At 46.6% G+C, this 22,685-nt stretch overlaps 1 protein-coding gene and 1 long non-coding RNA gene across 16 annotated transcripts in view; one reads left to right on the top strand and one right to left on the bottom strand.

Annotated features, from left to right (window-relative positions):
- Positions 1-22,685, bottom strand: part of LOC308460592 (uncharacterized protein) — a 126,699-nt gene that overhangs the window by 6,163 nt on the left and 97,851 nt on the right. The window lies entirely within an intron of this gene.
- The window catches only part of LOC308460608, an 84,358-nt gene that overhangs the window by 6,878 nt on the left and 54,795 nt on the right, over positions 1-22,685 (top strand). For 4 of the 12 annotated variants that reach the window (XR_013978605.1, XR_013978606.1, XR_013978607.1 and 1 more), the window contains 2 exons: positions 910-1,025; positions 2,725-4,940. This is a non-coding gene — a long non-coding RNA (uncharacterized lncRNA). Of the gene's footprint in view, positions 1-909; positions 1,026-1,690; positions 4,941-6,233; positions 6,433-8,499; positions 8,613-9,308; positions 10,957-22,685 lie in introns of those variants that run through there. The other 8 variants (XR_013978600.1, XR_013978601.1, XR_013978602.1 and 5 more) reach the window with 5 other exon arrangements.

Here is a 22,685-nt window from a genome sequence, read left to right as displayed (position 1 = left end):
GATGTCCCCATTTGAGATCCAAGAGATTCATGTTAGCACCATCTGTGACGTTGCAAGATATCCTGGGGTCTTCTAGTCATCAGATGGTGCAGCGTAGCCGCTCAGGCAGCAAAATGTCTTGGGGGGTGGTGGCTCCAATAAATTAGGTTGCACCACTGTTGTGAAGTAAGAATTAAATATAAAGGTCAGACAGAAACCAGAGCCCTTGTTTACAAAATACACACTGCTGACAGGGGAATTGTGTGTTCTGTCCCCACCGCCACCCCCAAGTCTGCACACTGCATTTCCTCCGCAGAAAAGTGGTGCTGGAGTAGATCCAGATTAAGTGGTCCACACAAAGGTATGACATCTAAACTGCTGCTTCCATCAGAGAAGCTATTTTTCAGCACTAGCACAATGAGGAAGATTTGCCAAAAACACTCACTGCAGACAAAGCCCGAAGCAGTTCGTTTCACCCTTTCTTTGGTGCTTCTGTGAATGAATTGAGCACCCATGCATGTGCTCAGCAAAGCACTCAAGGCAGAGCCAAACATACTTTAAGGATAAAGCGAGTGAAGAACCCGAGTGCTGCTTTCTCAAAGGCAGTTGCTAGGGAAGATTAAAGATCTCTCCAGGGAACTGCATGCTGTCATCAGCTCAAAGCTCTCACAGAAGCTGAGCTTCTTATGTTCACTGCAATAAAAGCAACAGCACACAGGACATCATCTTACCATGAGAGGTTTTGTCAAACAGCCCAAGGCCAGAGAAAGTCAGCAGCCTAAGCTGTTTCAGAAGAGCTTTTCTCCAGTCCCAACAGTTGTCTTTATACCCAATAGAAAACACTTATTTGGTAACAGTATAAAATATAACATATTATAAAATTATATTAAATAATAGGAAATGTTTATTTTATGGTCCTATTTATTATAGGGCCATAGTCATGGTTAAGTGAAGTCAACTGAATTGCATCCCACCATTACAGTGAGAAATCAGGAGGGGAGTCAGGTAGTTCGAAGATGGTTCAACAGATCGGCAGTGTGGAAGCAGTAAGTATGAAGGTGGTTTCTGCCGAACTTGGGGTAGAAAAGAGAGGAAATGGGTTATTTTGAATTAGTTAAATGACATGTATTGTGCATTTTTCTTCCATAGACTTTGCTGGGGTGGATTTTCCAGAAGGATTTACCCAATTATTTTGGGGTGTATCTAGCTAGGTTCTGCTCAAGAGTAGATGTATGGAAATTAATGGACCTAAGTTAGTCATGTCATTAATTTTGGTGGGTCTGCTTTGAGTAGGTTTAACATTGGATACAATCCAATGAATTTTGGGGAAATGGGTCATTGTTTTAGGTCAGTTGGTTGTACTTGTGCCCATGAGTTGTGTTTGTAATTTTTATTTAAAAGGCACTTTGTTGGCCAGTGTTAATCAATGGACTTGTTGGGGCTACTGTTGCTAGGCAGTACTTCTGGCCAGTCTGGGACAATAGAAGCTTGCCGTTACTAGGCAGGATTCTCACACCCCAAACTTCAGCCTTCAGTTTGCAGTTCAGGTAGAAGTTAGGTATGAAAGGAGGTGGGGAAAGCAAATCACAGGAGATAAATGGAAATAGTTTGAGATGAATGGGGAGAGGGAAAGGAAAATGATATCACAGATGCACAGCAACTGGATTCCATTTTTTATTGGAAAAAATATTTTTATTGCTTTTATATATAGATAAACTATAGCAAAACATAAGAAGCATGAAGCAGGGACCAGGTATACAAGCAAAAGAAAACGCAGGATGTATACCAAATTTTCACATATTAATGTTCAAAATGTTTTGTGTGCTATATAGGGAGTTAGTTACCATCAACAACAAAGTAAGGAGACTTCCAGATTTCTGTGTCTAGAAGCCCATATGTGGAGGCAAGCTGGAGAAAGGTCCACCCCTCCTTGATTTGTTTAAGGAACAAACCTTTGCCTTGTGGCATAAAATGCATCAGGTGTCTTTAGTCCTTTTAGTGTTCTCACTTGGTGGGTTATCTTGCCCAGAGTTGCTGTTTTCGACATATTTCTATGTCATAATGTTAATGTCCAAGTCTGTTGAGGTTTTCCATATTTGGGCAGTTGATGGATGGGCCGCAGCATTGAGAAAGATGTCCAATTCATTAAATTTAATGTCAGTCTTAGGACCCACAATTATAGGTAATAGTAGCCATTGAGGAGTACATTCATTGTACTCCTTTAGTATATTAGCAGTTTCCCAGAACAGAGCTACTAGGCAATACCCCATTCCTACAATTTTGCCAATAAGCCAGTGAAATCTCTGATGTTACGTGAGGACGTGGCACAGGTGTCCTGCCCTACCTGTGCCAAAGCTTAATTGTACTCTCTCGCTCTAATGTATGCTGGCAGAGGGTCATATCCAGCTCTGCTGTTCTGCTATCTCAGGAGACTTCGGCTTGCAAAGTGAGACTTTCCCCATCCCTCCTCTCCCTAGCAGCCTCAAAATCAGCTCCAGAGGGCTGGGACATCACCTGGGGAAGATTTTGAGGGTGTAAAAGGAGAGAAGAGGAAACTTCATTGTGTGAGTGGAAATTAGTGCATGCCGTGTTGGATGCAACCCACAGGCTGGAAAGTTTTGAATTCCCACATCTTAACTCTGATGACTACTAGCTGTTGTGATTAATAGGTAAAAGGTAAAGGACCTTTGGATGGTTAAGTAAAGTCAAAGGTGACTGAAATTGCGGTGCTCATCTCGCTTTCAGGCCGAGGGAGACGGTGTTTATCCACAGACAGCTTTCTGGGTCATGTGGCCAGCATGACTAAACCACTTCTGCCACAACGAAACACCGTGATGGAAACCAGAGTGCACGGAAATTCTGTTTACCTTCCCGACACAGTGGTACCTGTTTATCTACTTGCACTGGTGTGCTTTCAAACTCTTAGGTTGGCAGGAGCTGGGACAGAGCGACTGGAGCTCACCCAGTCGCAGGGATTCGAACCGCCAGCCTTCTGATCTGCAAGCTCAAGAGGCTCAGTGGTTTAGACTACAGCGCCACCCGCATCCCTATTAGTGATTAATAAATTGATCATGATAATATGGATGGTAGGTCTCAAATCAGCCTTTGATTTGATACCCCAAGGCAGAAGTTGTCAACCTTTTTGAGTCCACAGCTCCCCTGACCAACTGCGTTCTTTCTGCGGCTCCCCTGGAGGGAAACGTGCTCTGAGTCTCAGGAGCTCCCCTTGCCTGCCGAGCTGCCCACCCCTCACCTCTTTTGCGGAGACCCTTCCTTGTGGAGGGTTCCCTCAACCTCCTCTTCCCTTTCCTCAAGAATCTTTGCCCGCTTGTAAGTATACCCTGAGGCCACCTTGGCTCTTGGCAACCAGTTCTCATCTCCCCTGGCCAGCCCCAGAGGCTGCTTTCACCTGGAGAACTTGTAGCCTGGGCCGCTACAAAAAAACAGCTGTGCAAGCCTTTGGGAGGCAGAGACACAAGAGGGCATCAGAGGAGGGAGGGAAGGAAAGAGAGACAGAGGCCAGTGTTGCCCACGGCATGCCTGACCACCATTCAAGACGCCCCAGGGTGCCATGGCACACTGGTTGAAAACCACTCACCTAGGGGATGGTTGCAGAACAACCAAAAGAGTGCATCAATTGATAAAAGTCTGTTTTATCTCACGGAACAATTACAGTTGGAAAGTAGAATGGAAATCAGATGTTGTGTAGGAGGTCCTCTGTCAAATTCTGTTGCAACTGCGAGAGGAATTAGTGTTGTAGTCTAGCTCCCCTTGTTCCCTGATTTAACTCTCCAGAACGTCATAAACTGAAAATTTGCAGAAGCCAGAATGCCTCCAGACTCATGTATGTGGACGATGCAGTTCTTATCTCAAACACAGTTAGGCCTGAAACATGTATTAGAGGAATATTCTAACCTTTACGTATAAGAATGAAGCTCTTGCAATTAGTTGTGGTAAGACTAAGGGATTTTTTTTTGCTTATTCTTAAAAAGTAATGAAAGATAAATGGCTCTTTTGATGGCTACCTACGTGTTTTTAACTTTTTATGATTTTATCGCTTGGTTTCATATTTTTATACTGTTGTAAACAGCTGTGGTATATCTTTATGATACAGCAGTATAATAAATATTTTTAATAAATAATTAAATAAAGCTATTATATAGTTCTCTAGCTCCAAATCCCTGAAGAGGCTGCAGAGGCAGAGGGAGTTTGGCCTACATGCAGTAACAGTGTTCTGCTGTGGAAGACTATTGGTACGGTTATTTTTGACTACAGTGGAACCTCGGGTTACGTACCGTCCTCCTTACGAATTCTTTGGGTAACAAGCTCCGCTAACCCGGAAGTAGATGCCCCTTGTTGTGAACTTTGCCCCGGGGTGCGAGCGGAAGTCGTGTGCCGGCAGAGGCCCCATTAGCGAAAGCGCACCTCATGTTAAGAACGGTTTCAGCTTAAGAACGGACCTCTGGAACGAATTACGTTTGTAACCGGAGGTACCGCTGTATTGCAGAAAGAACTGGACAAATGATAGGGCTCAAGTTGAGAGCCCAGCCTTGTTATCACTATTAATAAGGAGCTACTTCACAAAGAACGTATTAGGATGGAGGTGAATAAGCATTGGAAAGATGGGGAGGAACTTTCCACTAAACAGTAGGTAGAATGAGCAAGGAACATTATTTTAGCTGAAAAACCTGCACATCAAATTAGGCAAGGGATTGGGGGGGAAATGATTTATTCATGACAACATGGTATCCATTTATTGTTTATGCTCCATTTATTGTTTATGCCATCAAAGATTTATCACTATGTAGTCTGCCTAATTCTTGGAGCAAGTTTTGGCAGTTTTTTTTTCCTGAATGAGGAAAACAATTGTTAAGATTTTTGCAGTGTAAGACGTGAAGAAAATGTACCAGCAGTTCCAAGAAAATTTGTAAAACATTATTGGAATAAAGTGATAGCTCTCATCTTGGTTTATTGCTGTTTACAGTTTGTTAATACCACTGTTTTGTGGGATAAATCAGCCTCATATAACCAACATGTGTAACTCTAATGAATGCACAAAGAGGTTAAGACCATAGAGTAAGCTGTCCTGCCAGGCTTACCTAGGACACTGCCCCTCACCTTGGGAGGAACGGCTACCAAACTCTTTGTTCTCTCACTTCCACCATATGAACCCTACTAGTAAGGAGGTCTAAGCTGGATGCGTGGCTTAAACAAGCTATTTTTGTGATTCTATACAAATAATTTAGAAACTTACAATTTTTTAATCCAAGTTAAACTGCCCGTCTTTTTTTTTTGTTGCTGTATGGAAAAGCACATGAATCTGACCTCTGAGGAGTTTGTAAGTAAACAGTTTTTAACTTACCAAACGTGTGGTCTCTTTCTGTGCTGTGGAAAGTGGGGAATTTTGGAAGCAACTTAGAAGGGGATATTTTAAAGTACTAACTGCCTATATTTCCACACTTTACTATGCTGCATATATTGTGATTTTAAATCTCTGCTGGGGCTCTCACCTAAAAGTACTTGCCCCGAACCTGGATCTTGGCATCCAGGAAATTCTCCTTCTCATTATACCTAAAATATTTCTCCTTTTAACCAAACAAATGACGTTTTCTGGGGCATTGTCTGCATCCTGACATCAGGAAGATTGGAGCTGTCATAAGAGCTGTTAGTTAAGCAACGAAGTTCTCAGGCCCTGATCCACAAAAAGTGCTTGTGCATGTCCTCTTCCCAGGCAGATAGCCAGGTGCTTTGGCAGTGACTCTGAAGATCTTCCCTGGCTTGCTGTCCTGTTCCGGTGGTCTTCTTGGGTGTTGGAGAACTGACTAGGAACCCAGGCAGCTGGGTAAGGACCTCCAGTCCTGGGGCAGGGGTAGCTCCTCAGGTTCATTGGTAGTATGGAGATCTGCTGGAGGTTCCAGCTGCCCTTGCTCCTTATTTGAGGAGACATCAGGTTATCAGTCTGAGCAACGCTGAATCCTAATAGTTAGCCTGAGAAATAAATAGCAATATATCAAATAGTAAAAATCATCACGACCGCCTTGCAACCATGAACGAGGTGCATGAGTTTGCTTGGTTTCCTCTTCCCTACCCATCCCGCTTTCCTTTTGTGTTTTGCCTTTTCAATTGAAGGCTTGCATTATTTTTGTTGATAGAAGCTGCTTTGGGATCTTTTTCAGCTGAAGAGTGGAAGTATAAATGCATTGAGTGAATGGATTGATGAATAATAATAAATATAACAAGCCTCTCTCCCACAGTAAATGGAGCAGTGATAGAATTAGAAGAGGTATGCCTCTGTACCCTTATAGCTTGCTTGAAGAACAGGAAGCAGAGAGTAGGCATAAATGGACAGCTGTCACGATGGATGGATGTAAGAAGTGGAGTCCCCTATAACTTGTTCATAAATGATCCGGAGCAGGTAGTGAACTGTGTGATGAGACCAAATCATTCAGGCAGGTAAGAGCAAAAGGAATCAAGGGTAGCTCCAAACCAGGCGATTAGTCATTAAAATAGTAGATACAGTCCACTCAGAGCTGGCACCAGGTTTGAGAGGGCCCCGGGGAACATGGATTCCACCCTCTATCAGTGGGTCCTGGTGGACTTACTTAGCTGTGGTGACAGGGCTGCAAGGTGACATGGTTCAGCCACCATGTTTCAATATTAGGTTCACAGTATAAAAATACAAAATAAAAACACAAAATACATAATAAAAACAAGAATACAACAATACCCCCCCATTTAAAAGGACATAGACTGTTAATCAGCTCAAGGCCTGGTTGAATAATTTTTGCCTGGTGTTTAAGATCAGGAAGGCCTCAGGCGAGTCTCTGGGGAGAACATTTGACAAATAGGGAACCACTGCAAAAAAAGGTTAAACAGGTACAGTGGACCCTCCGGATACGAATTAAATTTGTTCCAAGGGTCCGTCCACAACCCAAAAAGTCTGTAGGCAGAGGCACCGCTTCTGCACATACATGTGGTGTGATCGAGCGCTTCTGTGCATGCGTGCGCGGCGAAACCTGGAAGTATACACTTCCGGGTTTGCCATGTTCATAACCTGAAAGTTACGTATCCAGAGCGGTACGTAACTAGAGGGTCCACTGTACTGGCTGCAAAGACATGTTTCCTGAGATACAGAAGAAGAGAAATGAGTTGAGTGTAATTCCTATATGACCAACACAATGAATGTAAAGGACAAAGAGAGGAAAGATAATTCAGGGATAACCTCTTCCAAAATTAATGACCAGGTGGAATGGTCAATGCAGACTGAGAGGGAAGACAGTTATAGGGGGATAGCAAGATGAGTCTTTGCAAGATGAATAATGCATCTAAAGTTTAATATTGTTTGGGTGAATTAACAAAATTCTAACCCATCGTGGCGTGACTGCACTGCACGTTTATTGGAGACACTGCAGACTGACTGGAGTATGTGCACAGAGTGTACAAAACAGGATATGCATGTTCCCCAAGGCCTGTTGGGAATTATCTATAAGGGCCAGATAATATACAAAATTCAGCTGAGATGTGTACCGGTACTTTGCCCAAAGGCAAGTTTATGTACACAGTTCCCTCTTCATTGAAGGATTATGTGTATGTTCTCCATGAGGCCTGGTGAATGTGCGCAATGGCTGGCTGTGATACACATTAACCACTCAATTTATATTCCACTTAACACACACAGGTTTAGACTAGTATCTATTGTGAGCAGTAATGGTAACTTCTCTCTCAAAAATGTATAGTAGTATTATTCAAAAGTGAATAATAGAACACTATGTAGATTATCATCATCATTACAGTTCTTGAAGCCCCAGAGTGATTGCATAGCTCCTTGTATAAACAAAACTGTTTTCCTATTTCCTATGAAAGCTGTTCTTCCAGCCTACCCCTTCAAGTCTGCATCAAAGAATGACATATTTCTGACGTATTGCGTCACAAAGAGCCATTCTGTCTACCAGGAACAATCACATGGAAGCAGCTTTTCTGTTCTAAAATGAAAGGCCAAAATTGGGTTGAATAGCCTTTCTACAACCACAGTAGAACGTATCGCCTCACAATTGTACAATGATCCACAATATTAAGTGCTGATAGCTATTTAAAAATGCTTGCAGGGGAAAAAACAGCAGCTTTCTCTCCGCACCTCCATGTAGATATATTCCAAAATACAGTTATTATGGGAACAGGTTAAAAGTGAGATAAGCCTGATTCATACAACAGAAACTCAGCTTCTTCCAAAAGACTGTTTGCTGGGTATACTGGCAAAAGAGAGAGCCTGAACAGTCTGTCTAAAATGTGTCATTTTATTCGTGCTGGGGAAATGGGGGGGGGGGCTTACATTTAACAATTAGCAGTCTAATCAGTCTATTCAGTCTATCTCAGCAAATAGCAAGTATATCCATATCCCCACTCCTGGAATTACTAACATACTGTTGCAACATGAATGGAAGGAAAGGACTGGTTCACACATGGCATTTCATCACTAGATGGCTGCAACATCACTTGATGGTTTGCATGTTCCATCCCCAGATAAATTCAGCACAGACCAAACTGCTTAACATGCAAGTATGCACCTAGACCATCGTAATTCTGATTCCAGTTACTGCAAGAGGAGTGTGCCGTTAATATGCTAATCTTTTCCGGTAAGTGGGTATTTCAATTAATTAAAATATTAAATAAAGACTGGGGAAACAGGTCATTGACCCATGATGGGCATGATGACCTGTCATCATCCTATGCTGAATTTTCAGTTTTCAGGATAGGTATGGTATCTGACATAACATCTGTTTTGCGGCAGCTGCATTCCCAGTTTATGTCCCCTGTTATGGCTCCTGCCAACCTAGCAGTTCGAAAGCACGTCAAAGTGCAAGTAGATAAATAGGTACCGCTCCGGCGGGAAGGTAAATGGCATTTCCGTGCGCTGCTCTGGTTCGCCAGAAGCGGCTTAGTCATGCTGGCCACATGACCTGGAAGCTGTGACGCCGGCTCCCTCGGCCAATAAAGCGAGATGAGCGCCGCAACCCCAGAGTCTGCCACTGGACCTAATGGTCAGGGGTCCCTTTACCTTTACCTATGGCTCAGAGGCTTCTAGGAGCAGCAGGTGAACACCTCTGGTCTGGTTCCATCTTTGTTCAAGTGGAGCTCATCCCTTTTGGACAGCCCCAGCTTGTCCTAAAGGACTCCTCAGTGCCCAGCAAATCCCAAATACCACTCATGCAGTGATTTAAGTCTCAGTGAATTAATGACAAAGGTAATCATAGCAATGTCATTTCCTGATGATGTGGACGAGGTGTGGGGAATAAGAATCGCATATCAAGGTTTCTACACTTTTCACCCAGACTCTCACATGAGAATGAGGAAATCCCAGCGTGTGGAATAATGCAAATGCTTTTGAAACACACTCATTCTGCATTGCATAAGGGACCTTGCTTGGAAGTTTGCTGTGAGGTGAGAGATCTGTTATTTGGGGATGCCTCTTTCCACCTGCCTTGCCCCGGGAACCTTTATGAGGAAGCTTCTTCCTGAACTGTGAGCAGAACCGGGTGGGAGGCACAGAAATTTAAGAACTACCTTTAAGAGAGGACTCCGCATTCTACGTTCGATTTGTGTTTTTTGTAGCTGCTTTTGTGTTTTATTTGGATTAGTCTTCTATATCTTATTGCATTATGAATAACTTTAATAAAAAAATTCACATGCAGAACTGTGAGGAGAACTTGTGGTCTGTTGTGGCCGCATAAATGGGTTGCTAATTGACCTAATGTTGCTAATTGTCCAAACGGTCAATAATTGTGAACCTGTGCTCACTTTTTAATATTTTTAAAATGAATTGTTAATGGTTGAATTAATAATTCTACAACTGAATATGATATTGTAGTTTATTATGTATTACAATTCTGTTTCTGTAGATTCTCTATTTTCTGTAAACTGCTTTGCGTACAAATTTTGGGTTTGTGGAAAATGCAGCGCATATATATATAAATTGAAAATAACTTTTTATTACTAGGTAAACTAGAGGCCACATAAGCAATTGCACTTTCTTTTCTTCTTGTCTGTCCATTTTATAGTTTTGAAAATATTCAACCATTCAGCTTAAAAAATAACATTTTATTTCAGAATTTTGTACTTGATTCAAAAAAACTTTTCACTAGTTAAATCAACTCTATTTTATTAGAGCTAAGTTTAATCAATTGATTAATGCTTTAGCTAGTGGGGGGGGAACCTTTTTGAATCGGATACAAAATTTGGAAATAAAATATTATTTTAGGCTGAATGGTTGAGTATTTTCAGCCATCTAAAAATTGATCTACTTCCCCTTTAAAAAAAGAGACAACAGCCCAAAGCAACCAACTGGCTGTTTCAAAGGGACTAAGTATATCCTTGTCTTTATCTTTGATACGGTAATTACATTTTCTCAATTTGTAAGCTCTTTAAGCTGTGGTAGGGATTGTATAATAGGCACAAGTGAGCTAAAAATACATTTCATATTTAACTGCCTAATAACCGGCAACTGAGGGAAACAGGAGCCACATATGAAAACAGGAAGTTCCTCTCCTCAAGCTGCATTTTTCTGATAGGTAGGATTTCTTAAAGCCTTTGCTAAAATAATAACCCCCTTCAAGTTTTAAATAAAAGCAGAGTTGTTGGCCATTGTTTATAGCTCTGCGTAGCTGAAAAGCAGTGACCGTATTATATTAAGAGGAGCTTAACTGAGTCCTGGGAACAGGCGCTAAATTTAGCACCGTTATTTGCAACAGTAAAAAGCTTCAGTTTTAAATTCCGTTTTGACTCAGTAATTCGGTGCCGATACCCTATGTGGTCTGCATGTAGCAAAGTGACCCCGATTCCAAATCTAACTTGAGTCTGAAATGATGGGATGGATTTTGTTAATTTGGGCCCTGCTAGGCCTTCGCTAGGGACAGGGGTGGCACTGTGGGTTAAACCAGAGGGCTTGCCAATCAGAAGGTCGGCGGTTCAAATCCCCGCGACGGGGTGAGCTCCTGTTGCTCAGTCCCAGCTCCTGCCAACCTAGCAGTTTGAAAGCACGTCAAAGTGCAAGTAGATAAATAGGTACTGCTCTGGCGGGATGGTAAACGGCGTTTCCGTGTGCTGCTCTGGTTCGCCAGAAGTGGCTTAGTCATGCTGGCCACATGTATGCCGGCTCCCTTGGCCAATAAAGTGAGATGAGCGCCGCAACCCCAGAGTCGGCCACGACTGAACCTAATGGTCAGGGGTCCCTTTACCTTTACCTTAGGCCTTCGCTGTCTACTCCTCCAAGCTGTTTGTTCCGGTTTAGAGCTAAAGAGCAGGTTTTCCCTGGGAAATGAGCGGGGCAAGGCAGAAACTTCTGACCCGTGCCTAGGTAGCACAGGGCAAGCGGCAGTGTCGATTTTGGTGTAAGCTGCTTGGAACTTTCTGCAAGGAGAAACTCACTAAGACCTGGGCAGGAAGTGAAAAAAGCATGCTTAGCAGGTGCAACGTGCGGGAGGAGGAAGATGCAGGAGGTGACCGTGGAGATGGTTTGGGTGCAGGGGGGCTGCACAAAAGGGGAGGGAGGAGGCAGGGACCAAGGAGTGAAGGGGAACACGGACGCAGAGTGGGACTGCAGAGCAGAAGAGAGAAGCGGCTTCGGGTCTGGGGTTGGGAAAGGGAAAGGCAGCTTGTACGAGGTGAGAAGAGGGAGCTGCATGGAGTTAATGGTGAGGGAAATCACTGGCGGAGGAACTATAGCTGTCAACTTTCAGATTTGAAAATAAGGGATCAGCAGCCTCGAAAATAAGGGATCAACAGCCTCTCCTGTCCCGGGGACAGTCTACGGGATATCTAACAATCCGGGATAGCAGTGGGAAGCAGCGGGAAACGGAGCTGGAATAAGGGAATTTCCCGCAAAAAAGGGGAAGGTTGACATCTATGGTAGGAACGGGAGTACGGAGCGAGCGGCCCACCCCTGGCACCACTATTCCGGTAGGGTGCCATCACGGCGGCCCCCCTGGACACGTGCCACGCACCCCGCACGCTGGGTGCCACAACCTGGTGGCCGGTTCGTCACGCCCTCGTGGGTGGCGTGCCACACCCCTGGGATGCGTGCCGTGCCCCCACAAGCGGTGTGCCATGCCACGCCCCCACAGGCAGCATGCCACGTCCCCAGGAGGTGCGCCACGCCCCCGTGGGCACCAGCCGCAACCCCGCCTGCTCTCCACCCCCGGTAGCGGAGCATGCAGCTTCGTCCCTGGGAGGAATGGCAGGGATGAAGCCCTGAGTAACCTCATATAATACAAGTCCACTCACCTCTCTTGGTGCAGCAGCCTTCCCCAACAGTGGAATTCAAACTGCAGTGCCCTTCCTGATAGTGGAGCGGGCATATGCCCCCACTGCCTATCAGGAGCTGGATCTTAGCCTGCCCTCTACATTGGCGAAGGGGTATGCAGGCTGGGATGTGGGCGGAGCCAATAGAGCCGATGGTGGGCTTCCCTCAGATCTGCCCCCTGCCCATTTAAGCAGCCCACACCTGGGGCACAGCCTGTTTGTTCCTGCGCCGGGTTCCCCCACATCCACCGTTTACGCTGATAGGCAATGACTTTGCTGTGGCTGCGGTGGTCGCCGTTCTTTAAGGGGCCTGGTAGGAATTTGCCCACCGGCTAATTGGCACTGACCTGGTGGTTTTGCCTACCTCATAGCAGTTCGTCACAACTGGTTGAGCACTGGGGCAATCCCTTGTTTGGGACGGAGGAGAGGTTGTAGTCCCTGCCTGCCCCTCCAAATGCTGGGGTAGCCCATTAAAAGGATCCGGGGAGAGTGGCCACGTCTGCGTGTACAGGGGGCCAGGGCCAAAGGCACTCCCCCAGACAGCGGTCCCTGCGGGGGTCACCCTATTGGATGTAAGTCTTAGGAACTCTTCCCTGATTGATCATGCATCACTTCCGGGGGACGGGCTGAAAGTATTTAGATTGCCCCCTTGCCCAAACCAAACCTCCTTCATCTGTATTCAATAAAGTGGTGGCCTGTTTTTAACTCAAACCCAGTCTTATTGGTCTCTTATTTGTATGGGTTGGGGTCTGGGAAGTCTGATGCCTGGTCCTGCAACAGTGCTGCCAAGGGGAGTAGTACTACTACCTTTTGGTGACCCCAGAGGCAGCTGGCTTATTGCGAAGCTATGGGCTGGAAGTTATTGTCCATTTTTAAGCACACGCCGACTGGGCTTTTTCTCCTTGGGCTGCTCCTTTACCAACCGCACTGGTAGTTAGATGGAGCGGGGCTCTCAGCCGGACCTGTACTCCGGCGTGGTGGAGGGGCCCCTGAGTGTGGTGTCTTCTCCCTTTGGTCTCATAAATTTATGTTTGGAAAATAAAATCTGATATTCTCAGGTTTCCAGTTTAGCCAACTGCTAAGAATAAACCTTTGTTGTAAGCCACTTATGCCTCAATCTTTTTCATGTTTCCTTAGATGTAAACGACACTGTTCTAAATTTGTTCCCAGGTAAACGTGCAGAGGCTTGCAATTTCTGAGTTGTTCTCATGTAATCGTGTTTTGTAAAATGATCATAAACAAACTTGAAAACACAGAGCTCTACATTCAGTACAAAACAAAGAGGTATGGGACCTTTGAGAGCTCTTTGGGCTTCTTGGTTTGAGTATTTGTGTGGAACCAGGGCTTGGGGTGAGTCACTTGCTTCTTTTCTGCTAAAAAAGCCAATTGCAACTTTATCAAAATCTGCAATTTTCAGTGGATTCAGGCTGAATGAATGACCGCTAGTATTCACTAGTCAGTTTTGTTTGCTTTTTTGCTAGTGAAAATCACAGTACAAGCTGTCAATAAGAATAATATGAATGGATGGGCGTTATATTAAAAATGACAAGACCAGCAAGATTCTTTACAAAATGAAAGAGTTTGAAGTGGACATTTAAAATTATAACACAGAGGTGACTGGGATTTATATGAAGCTTAATTATTTTTAGCTACTGCATTTTGAAATTAAGATATTTGGCACTACAGTTTGTCTCTAAAGCAGAAAACGGATGTGTTTTACATTTCTTTGAACAAGAAATTCATGACACACTATGTGAAACCACGAATGAACCCTGGAATGAGACATATTCCCCTAAGGAAGACTTGTTGTGTCTGAATAGGTTAGTTCCACTGTGTTAGCTTTAAAAGTGTGATTTTTACCTGGTACTATATAGGATATTTACTTGAAAGGATATTTTAACCCTCTTGTGGCCAGGCAGACTTGTATATACTCTATACTCTAAAGCACTTTAATATAGGAGCAAACCTAGTTATAAAATGAGGCAAAATAGTAATAATTTGGGAGAACAAATAAGGAGGATTCCCCTTCATGTGACAATTTAAAAATAATTCACCAACAGCAGTATGTTTCATTTTTTATTTACTTATCTCTCCATGTAGCTTGTACCATGTGGAACAAACCTTAAGAATGGGTAGGATCTGTAAATTAGCTAGCTGTCAGAACCCAGCACCCCTGCTTTCTGTGCTATATTTTCAGAGAGTTAATGGAGCATAAGTTGCTAAAAGTGTGAAATGGGAAGTTCCTGATTCAAATATCACCTCAAGCAGCCATCCAGTTGCCTTAAGCAATCCATTGTTCTGCCTGCCTTTGCTCCCCATTTCAGGTATGAGAATAGCAATACTGGATTGTTACAGGACTGTTGTAAGACTTACGGTGGTAATAAGTGTGGCACACCAGAAATGCGCTGTGTAACTGCTAACTCTTGTCTTCAGACAGCATACCCCCCCAAAACCCTGCATATTCCATCAATATAAGCTTGTCCTCTGCCCTGATCCTGATTTTATTCCCAAGGTGAAATCTGTGTCCAGAGTTCTATGCTCAGGTGGTTTTGCCTTCCCTCTGAGCTCCTCCTTCTTGTTCTCAAGAACATATATGACATTCACTGGGTATCAGTCGTGCCCTGCAGTTTTATTTGGATCCAACAGTGAAATTTAGGAAATCGGAGTCCCTCCTTGCGGCATTTTCGGGGGCTTCCAAAGGTACAAATGTTTCTGCAGCCATGATTTCTTGTTGTGCAAGTCTGCTCCCTCTGGAATGACTGCTCACTCTTTCAGGGAAGCGGCTGCCACAGCTGCTTACAGGTGTAGTTTTCCTATCATAGATATTTGCTGGGCATCCACTTGGGCCTCGCCACACACTTTTGTAAAACACTGCAGAATAGATTTACTTTCATCAGCTGATGGAGCCTTTGGCAGAAAGCTTCTCCAGAGGGTTTCTGCTGCAGTAAGTAAAGGCAGAGGAAACCCAAGCAGGTCTGAAGGAGGCTCCTCTGATATATATCTGTGAGGAATGTCTTCTGTCCCTATCTGGCAAAAATGGAAATGGTACTTAATGAGAATTTCCATTTGAAGATAGGGACAGAGGGCACTGCTCCTTTCTCTGTGTTTTCCCCTGGAGTGAGATTGCTGATGTAGGACTTCTGCTGCTGTCTTACATATTGCACACATTATTTGATTACTGGTGTATGCCCAGTTTTGTTATGTCTAAGACCAGGTCTCCTTCTTTGCTATTTCTCTGGTTTGAAGTTGTTGGCAGCCGGGTTCTGCAGACATTGGATTTGGGGTCGAGGAGTTGTCTTCATTCTTGCCAGTCAGTCTGGAGGGCAGGAGCTGAACAGTTCTGAAGATCCTGCCCCTCATAGCCAGTGGGAGGAATCATTCTTACTAGGAATGTCCTCCACCCCTATTTTCAAATAAATTCCCAATTCCCCCCTCAATCATATGTTTCTGTTTCCTTAAGAACGGATTTAAAATATTTTCTTCTTCCTATTAACGGATTGTATATATAGATCAGGAAGCAGAAAAAAGCAGAATTTGTATTTTGAACAAGATATACAGTGGTACCTCTGGATGCGAAAGGGATCAGTTCCGGAGCCCCGTTCGCATCCTGAAGTGAATGCAACCTGCGTCTGCGCGTGCATGGGTCGCCGTTTCCGCACATGCGCGTGACGTCATTTTGAGCATTTGCGCATGCGCGAGCGGCGAAACCCGGAAGTAATGCGCTCCGTTACTTCCGAGTCGCCGCGGAGCGCAACCCAAAAATATTCATCCTGAAGCTACTTCAACCCGAGGTATGACTGTAGTCCATTCTCTCTCTCTCTCTCTCTCTCTCTCTCTCTCTCTCTCTCTCCCCCTCTCCAATCTTTCACTATGATACCTGGGAACTGTCCATAGGCTTTAGGAAGTTACACAAGGGCTTTGTGTACCTTCCTTTTTAAAGTGTGTGGACATTTTGTTTTTACCGCCGCAGACCTCTTCATTATGAAGTGCATCAATTCTTACACGTTATAGACTAAGAAACAGAAATCTCAGCAGATACTATACAGACAGCTTCCTGTTTGCACTCAACTGCTCACACAGACAGTGCCAGGAACCTGGAAGTGGAACCCGGAAGTGGGGGGCACCCTGTAGAATCCTGGCTCATGAGGAGACCCTCCCCGGAGCCCAAAGAGGATGTCCTCTTCAGGCTCCGGGGAGGGTCTCCTCATAAGCTGGAGGTGGAGTGGGGCTTTGTTGAGTGTGCTCAGCCTCCCCGCCTAACAGCTGACATGCGGGGTAGTGCAGCCGCTGATGCCGTGTCCTTGCATGTCAGCTGAGCAAGCCTCACGTGAGCCGGAGGGGCGGAGGGGCCTTGTTGAGCTGCGCAGCTGACGGGCGGGGAAGCCTGTATCATAGAATTGTAGAGTTGGAAGGGATTTTGAGGATCATCCAGCCCAACCCCCAGTAATGTCATATGAGCACCGTCTCCCAGAAAGTACTCCTGTACAAATATCATCAAAATGAACAGGACACCTGGTCACCTTCTATTCAGCTGGCCTGGGAGTACTCACTGGTAGATACTGACCCATAATTTGTTTGCAAGTAAATCCTGAAAGGGAATTCAGCCTCTTTCTTTCCTTTCGAAAATGACCGTATTTGTTGTCTTGCTGTCAACATTTTACATGATTTCACATTCCAGGGTTACTCTGCCCATCTGTAGTTGGCAGGGGAAGAACTGAGCAGGCTGAACTGTTGTGCTTTGCTTTTCTGTGACATATGGAAAGAATGTAAAGTTGTTGTTGTTGTTGTTGCAGGCCTCGGACAAAGCAACACAAAAATGTACATTGAGCTTTTGTCAGGGAACTGCCATCGGAAGGAAGGGAAGTGAAAGGGCTCACACAGGTTGGGAGAGACTCAGCAGCTGAAGAGGGAACCAGTAGGGGGAGAGGAGCTGAGCTGAGGGAAAGTGAGCTGGAGGGATGGCTCAGAGACACTTCCAGCGAAAACAGTGGGGAGGTTTCAGGACCTCCTGTAGGGACACCCACTCCTCGCCGGAAACTGTCACGCAGAGAGTCCAGAAGACGTGTTTCCGTTAAGGAGCTTTTATGTTGGAAGCGATTCCGAAAGCAACCACTGTCGGAATCTGCCAGCGACTGACGGAGCCATGTTTAAGGGGCTCCGTTACAGACAGAGGTTTGCAAACTTGACCAAACTCTGAGGGACTAGGATTTTACACACAAGCAGCTCATCGTCCCATCACAGCATTCCGACAGTCACCGTGAGCAGCTTGTGCAGGAGAAGGCATCATGAGCAACCCAGCCGGAACCGGAGAAGCAGGAGCTGGAGCGGGTCCAAGCCTGGAAGAAAGGTACCGGGTGTTGGAGGTCCAGCTAGCGCTGCAGACGGCGAGGCTTGAGGAGAGGAGGGCTCAGGATGCAGACAAAAAGGGGAAAGACACCCAGCTCGTCAGAAAGGTACCAGGATTGGTGCAGAAGTTTGGGGGGGAGCCCAAAGACTATCATGGCTTTCGGACAGAGATGCAATATGCCCTCAATCTGCAGTTTGATGAATTCCCTGACGAGGAATCACGAGTGGCTTTCGTGATTGGGCATCTTGAAAAGGGGGCGAGAGACTGGGTTAGACCCCTGATGGCAGCGAATAGTGACGTCCTAAAGGACACGATGAAGTTCTTTCGCGCCATGGATCTGATGTTTTCCAGCGATATTGAACAGGGAGTGGTCCGCAGACAGTTAATGGCTTGCAAACAGCGGAGCCGATCTGTCCGTGAGTACTGGACTGAGTTCACCATGTTGATCCATAAATTGGGGTGGGATCTATCGGCGGAACCCATTCAAATGCTCTTTGAAGAAGGGCTTTCTTCGGCTGTGAAAGACGAACTTTCCCGGGCGCCCAGGGCGGAGTCTATGGACCAGCTGACCAAATCAGCGCTGACCATAGGAGCGCGCCAGGAGGCGAGAGCATTGGAGAGGCGGGAAGGGAAGGGGGAACGTTGGAAGGAGTTCCGCATTCCAGACATTCCAGAGCCAACTTTCCCGCCGGCAGAGCCGATGGAAATCGGAACAGCGCGCGCGCGCGCAGTTTCAAAGCCCAGTGAGGGGGGAAAGAAGGAGGGAAAAGGCGCCCGGAAATGCTATCTCTGCCAACAGCCAGGTCACTTTGCCAGAGTCTGCCCCCAGAGGAAGGAATGGCAAGGGATGGTAGGAGCTGTGGAGGGAAGAGAGGAAGAAATACCGAAGCAAGTAAAAGCCAACGCCTGGCTGCCACCGTCGGGGCACAGCAGCCAGGCCAAAGAGCAGTGAAAGTGCCCACGCCAGAACCTCCTAAACCCGCCCTAGTGATAGAAGTGGCGCTAGAGCTGCCAAACGGACACCCTCTAAAGATAAAGGCGCTGTTGGACTCAGGCAGCTCCTGCAATTTCATGAGCAAAGAGTTTGCAGCTGAACACCAGATACAGACGATCCCTTTAAGCAACCCCCTGCAGGTGACCACGATCGATGGCAGGGAGCTGTTGGGAGGAGAAGTCAGCTTGCAGACCGTCCCAATGATAATGAAGGTGGCAAGGCACACCGAACTGATAGCGTTTAATGTGGCCACCTTGGGAGGAGCTCCCATTATATTGGGGATGAGCTGGCTAGCGTTACATGATCCGCTGGTGGGCTGGCATCAGAGAGTGGTTTCTTTTGGTTCAGCACATTGCTTAGAACACTGCAAAGAGGGAAAGGGTTTGGCAGGGGCCCAAGCCACCCTAGCAGGGACTGAAGTAACGGAGAACGTGAAGGTACCACGACAATACGCAGATCTCCGCGACGTCTTCAGCGAAAGGGAAGCTGACCAACTACCCCCGCATAGACCCTTTGACTGTCAAATCAATTTACTCCCTGGGGCACAGCTCCCTGTAGGCAAGCTGTACGCCATGTCAGACAGAGAGATGCAGGAGCTAAGAGAGTTCATTGACAAGAACCTGAAGAGAGGGTTCATCAGAGAGTCCAGGGCGGTGGGGGGCAGCCCAGTGTTTTTTGTGGATAAAAAAAACACGAACAAGCCGAGGCTTGTGTGTGACTTCAGGGCCTTAAATGCAGTGTCAGAACCAGTGGCTTTCCCTATGCCCAGGATTGACGACATTTTGACAAGGGTCAGGAAGGGAAAGATTTTTACTAAACTGGACCTAAGGGGGGCGTACAACCTGATACGAATAAGGAAGGGGGATGAATGGAAAACCACCATGTTCACCCCTTTGGGGGCATTTGAATATTTAGTTATGCCCTTCGGCCTACAAGGAGGCTCCGCGTGCTTTCAATCGTTTATGAACCACGTCCTGGGGCCTTTGCTTTACAAGAATTGTGTGGCCTTCTTAGACGACGTGTTGGTGTATTCTGAGAATGAGGAGCAGCATGTGAGAGACGTCAGAGAAGTGTTGAGCAGGCTGCAAGCCAACCAGCTGTGGGTGAAACTGGAGAAGTGTCAGTTTCATACCAAGGAGGTGGAATTCCTGGGGTATCGCCTGTCAGACAAGGGATTGGCCATGGATCCCGGCAAGGTCCAGGCGGTGCTGGAATGGAAAACACCCAAAACAAGGAAGGATGTGCAGAGGTTCCTAGGATTTGGGAACTTCTATCGTAAGTTCATCCGAAACTTTGCCCACCTGACGGCGCCCATTACGGACTGTCTCAGCAGTAAGAAGAAGTTCGTTTGGACTGAGGAGGCGGAGCGAGCATTTGAGGAACTAAAAAGGGCCTTCGCCTCGGAACAACAACTCCTGCATGTGGATTTACAAAAACCGATGAGAGTGGAAACTGACGCATCAGACAGAGCGATTGGGGCGGTGCTTCTGCAGCCAGGGAAGGAGGAGTCAGAGTGGAGACCGTGTGCCTTTTTTTCGCGAAAGCTGAACAAATCCGAGAGGAACTACACGGTGTATGACCGAGAACTACTAGCCATTCATGAGGCGTTCCGGAGATGGAGGCACCTGCTAATTGGCGCACAACATAAGGTGCAAGTGTGCACTGACCACAAGAACCTAGAGTATTGGAGGACGGCACGAGTGCTCAACCAACGGCAAGTGAGATGGGCCCAGGAGTTCTCCAAATTTAACTTTGAGATTTGTTACGTGCCAGGCCCAGAGAACATTAGGGCGGACGCTCTCTCACGCAAACCTGAATATTTGGAGGGGGAGGGAGCACCCGAAGAGAGACATGTCATTCCAGAGGACCGCTGGGTGTGTGGGGCGGCATTGGTGGGACAAAGAGAACTGGTAGAGGAAACAGAGAATGATGAATACGCCCAGAATAAGCTCAGAGGTCTTAGGGGTGAGGGAGAGGAACCAGGGGGTTTCGAGGAAAGAAATGGAGCTTTGTATTACAAAGGGGCACTGTATATCCCTGAAGGAGACTTAAGGGGGAGGGTACTCAAGCAGTTGCACGACAGCCCCATGGCGGGGCATTTTGGACAACACAAAACCATGTGGTTGGTCACCAGGGAATTTTGGTGGCCTAAGGTGAGGGAAGATGTACGGGAGTATGTAAGAGGGTGTGAGCAATGCCAGCGAGCCAAAGGGGAGAGGCGGGCACCGGCGGGGCTATTAGAACCCTTACCAACCCCAGAACGACCTTGGGAGGCAGTGTCGATAGATTTTATGACTGATCTGCCGAAGTCCAAGGGGAAAACAGCCATCATGGTGGTGGTAGACCTACTAACAAAGATGTGCCACTTTGTAGCCTGCTCGCATGCAGTCACGGCGGAAGAGACAGCGAAGTTATTTGTAGAACACATTTTTAGGTTGCACGGGGTGCCATTGAGGGTGGTCTCAGACCGAGGAAAACAATTTACTTCCAGGTTCTGGAGGAAGCTCATGAGCTTACTGCAGGTGGAGGTCAACTTTTCGACTGCCCGGCACCCTGAAACCAACGGGCAGGCGGAAAGAGCAAACGGTGTCCTCCAGCAATACCTGAGGTGTTATGTCAATGACAGAGAGAATGACTGGGTAGAAAAGTTGGCGCTGGCGGAATTTGCCTACAACAATGCCGAGAATGTGTCCACAGGGATGAGCCCCTTCTTGGCTAATTATGGGTGTCATCCCAGGGGTTTCCCAGGGGGAGAAGGGGAGAGATGGAGCGTCCCGGCAGCCGAGCATTTTGTAGAAGAAATGGAAGCAATCCATCGTCAGCTCCAACTCAACTTAGAAAGGGCGAAGGAAGAATACAAGAGGCAGGCAGACAAGAACCGAAGGGAAGGTGAAACCATAAGGGTGGGAGATAGGGTGTGGCTGTCAACCCAAGGGTTGCCGTTCAAAGGAGGTTGTAAGAAATTAAGACCCAGGAGATTGGGTCCCTTTGAGGTCATTCAACAGGTCAACCCAGTGGCTTTCAGGCTCCGGTTACCCAACCACATGAAACTGCACCCAGTATTTCACAGGTCGTTACTGTCACCGTATGAGGGGGGACGAGAAGGGATGGCCACTCGGGGACCGGTCATAGAAGAAAGGGAATGCAGCAGCCATGTGGCAGAAATCCTCGACGCCAGGTGGAAGGGGGATCAGGTGGAGTATTTGGTAGCGTGGGAAGGAGAACCGGAGTCAGAAAACACTTGGGTAATGGCAGAAGATATCAATGACGAGGTATTGATAGAAACGTTCCATCAAAGGTTCCCAAGGAAACCTCAGCCTGTGGAGAGGTTCCGGAGGGAATACTTTGGGACCACCGATGAGGAGGAGGAGTTGGAAGGATTCTCGGACTCGGAAGGGGAAGGGGAGATGGACTCTGAGGAGGAGGAGTACTTCGAGACCAGGAACCGCAACAGGTGGAGAGAAGTGTTCGGGACATCGGAAGATGAAGGAAGTTCATTCCGGGGTTTTGCCTCCTCACCGCCCGTAGAGGAGGGGGCGAGAGGGGATGAAGGGGGCCCTGGAGGGGAGGTGGATGTCAGGGAACTGCCATCGGAAGGAAGGGAAGTGAAAGGGCTCACACAGGTTGGGAGAGACTCAGCAGCTGAAGAGGGAACCAGTAGGGGGAGAGGAGCTGAGCTGAGGGAAAGTGAGCTGGAGGGATGGCTCAGAGACACTTCCAGCGAAAACAGTGGGGAGGTTTCAGGACCTCCTGTAGGGACACCCACTCCTCGCCGGAAACTGTCACGCAGAGAGTCCAGAAGACGTGTTTCCGTTAAGGAGCTTTTATGTTGGAAGCGATTCCGAAAGCAACCACTGTCGGAATCTGCCAGCGACTGACGGAGCCATGTTTAAGGGGCTCCGTTACAGACAGAGGTTTGCAAACTTGACCAAACTCTGAGGGACTAGGATTTTACACACAAGCAGCTCATCGTCCCATCACAGCTTTCAAACAGGCTTCACGCTACTACCTTAACAGATTAGAGAACTGGGCAAAAACAAACAAGATGAATTTTAATAGGGAGAAATGTAA

This window comes from Podarcis pityusensis (genome assembly GCF_964106645.2).
Source record: "Podarcis pityusensis genome assembly, chromosome: 13".
NCBI lineage: Eukaryota > Metazoa > Chordata > Lepidosauria > Squamata > Lacertidae > Podarcis > Podarcis pityusensis.
Note: the sequence above shows the minus strand (reverse complement) of the source record. Positions and strands in the feature narration are given on the sequence as shown.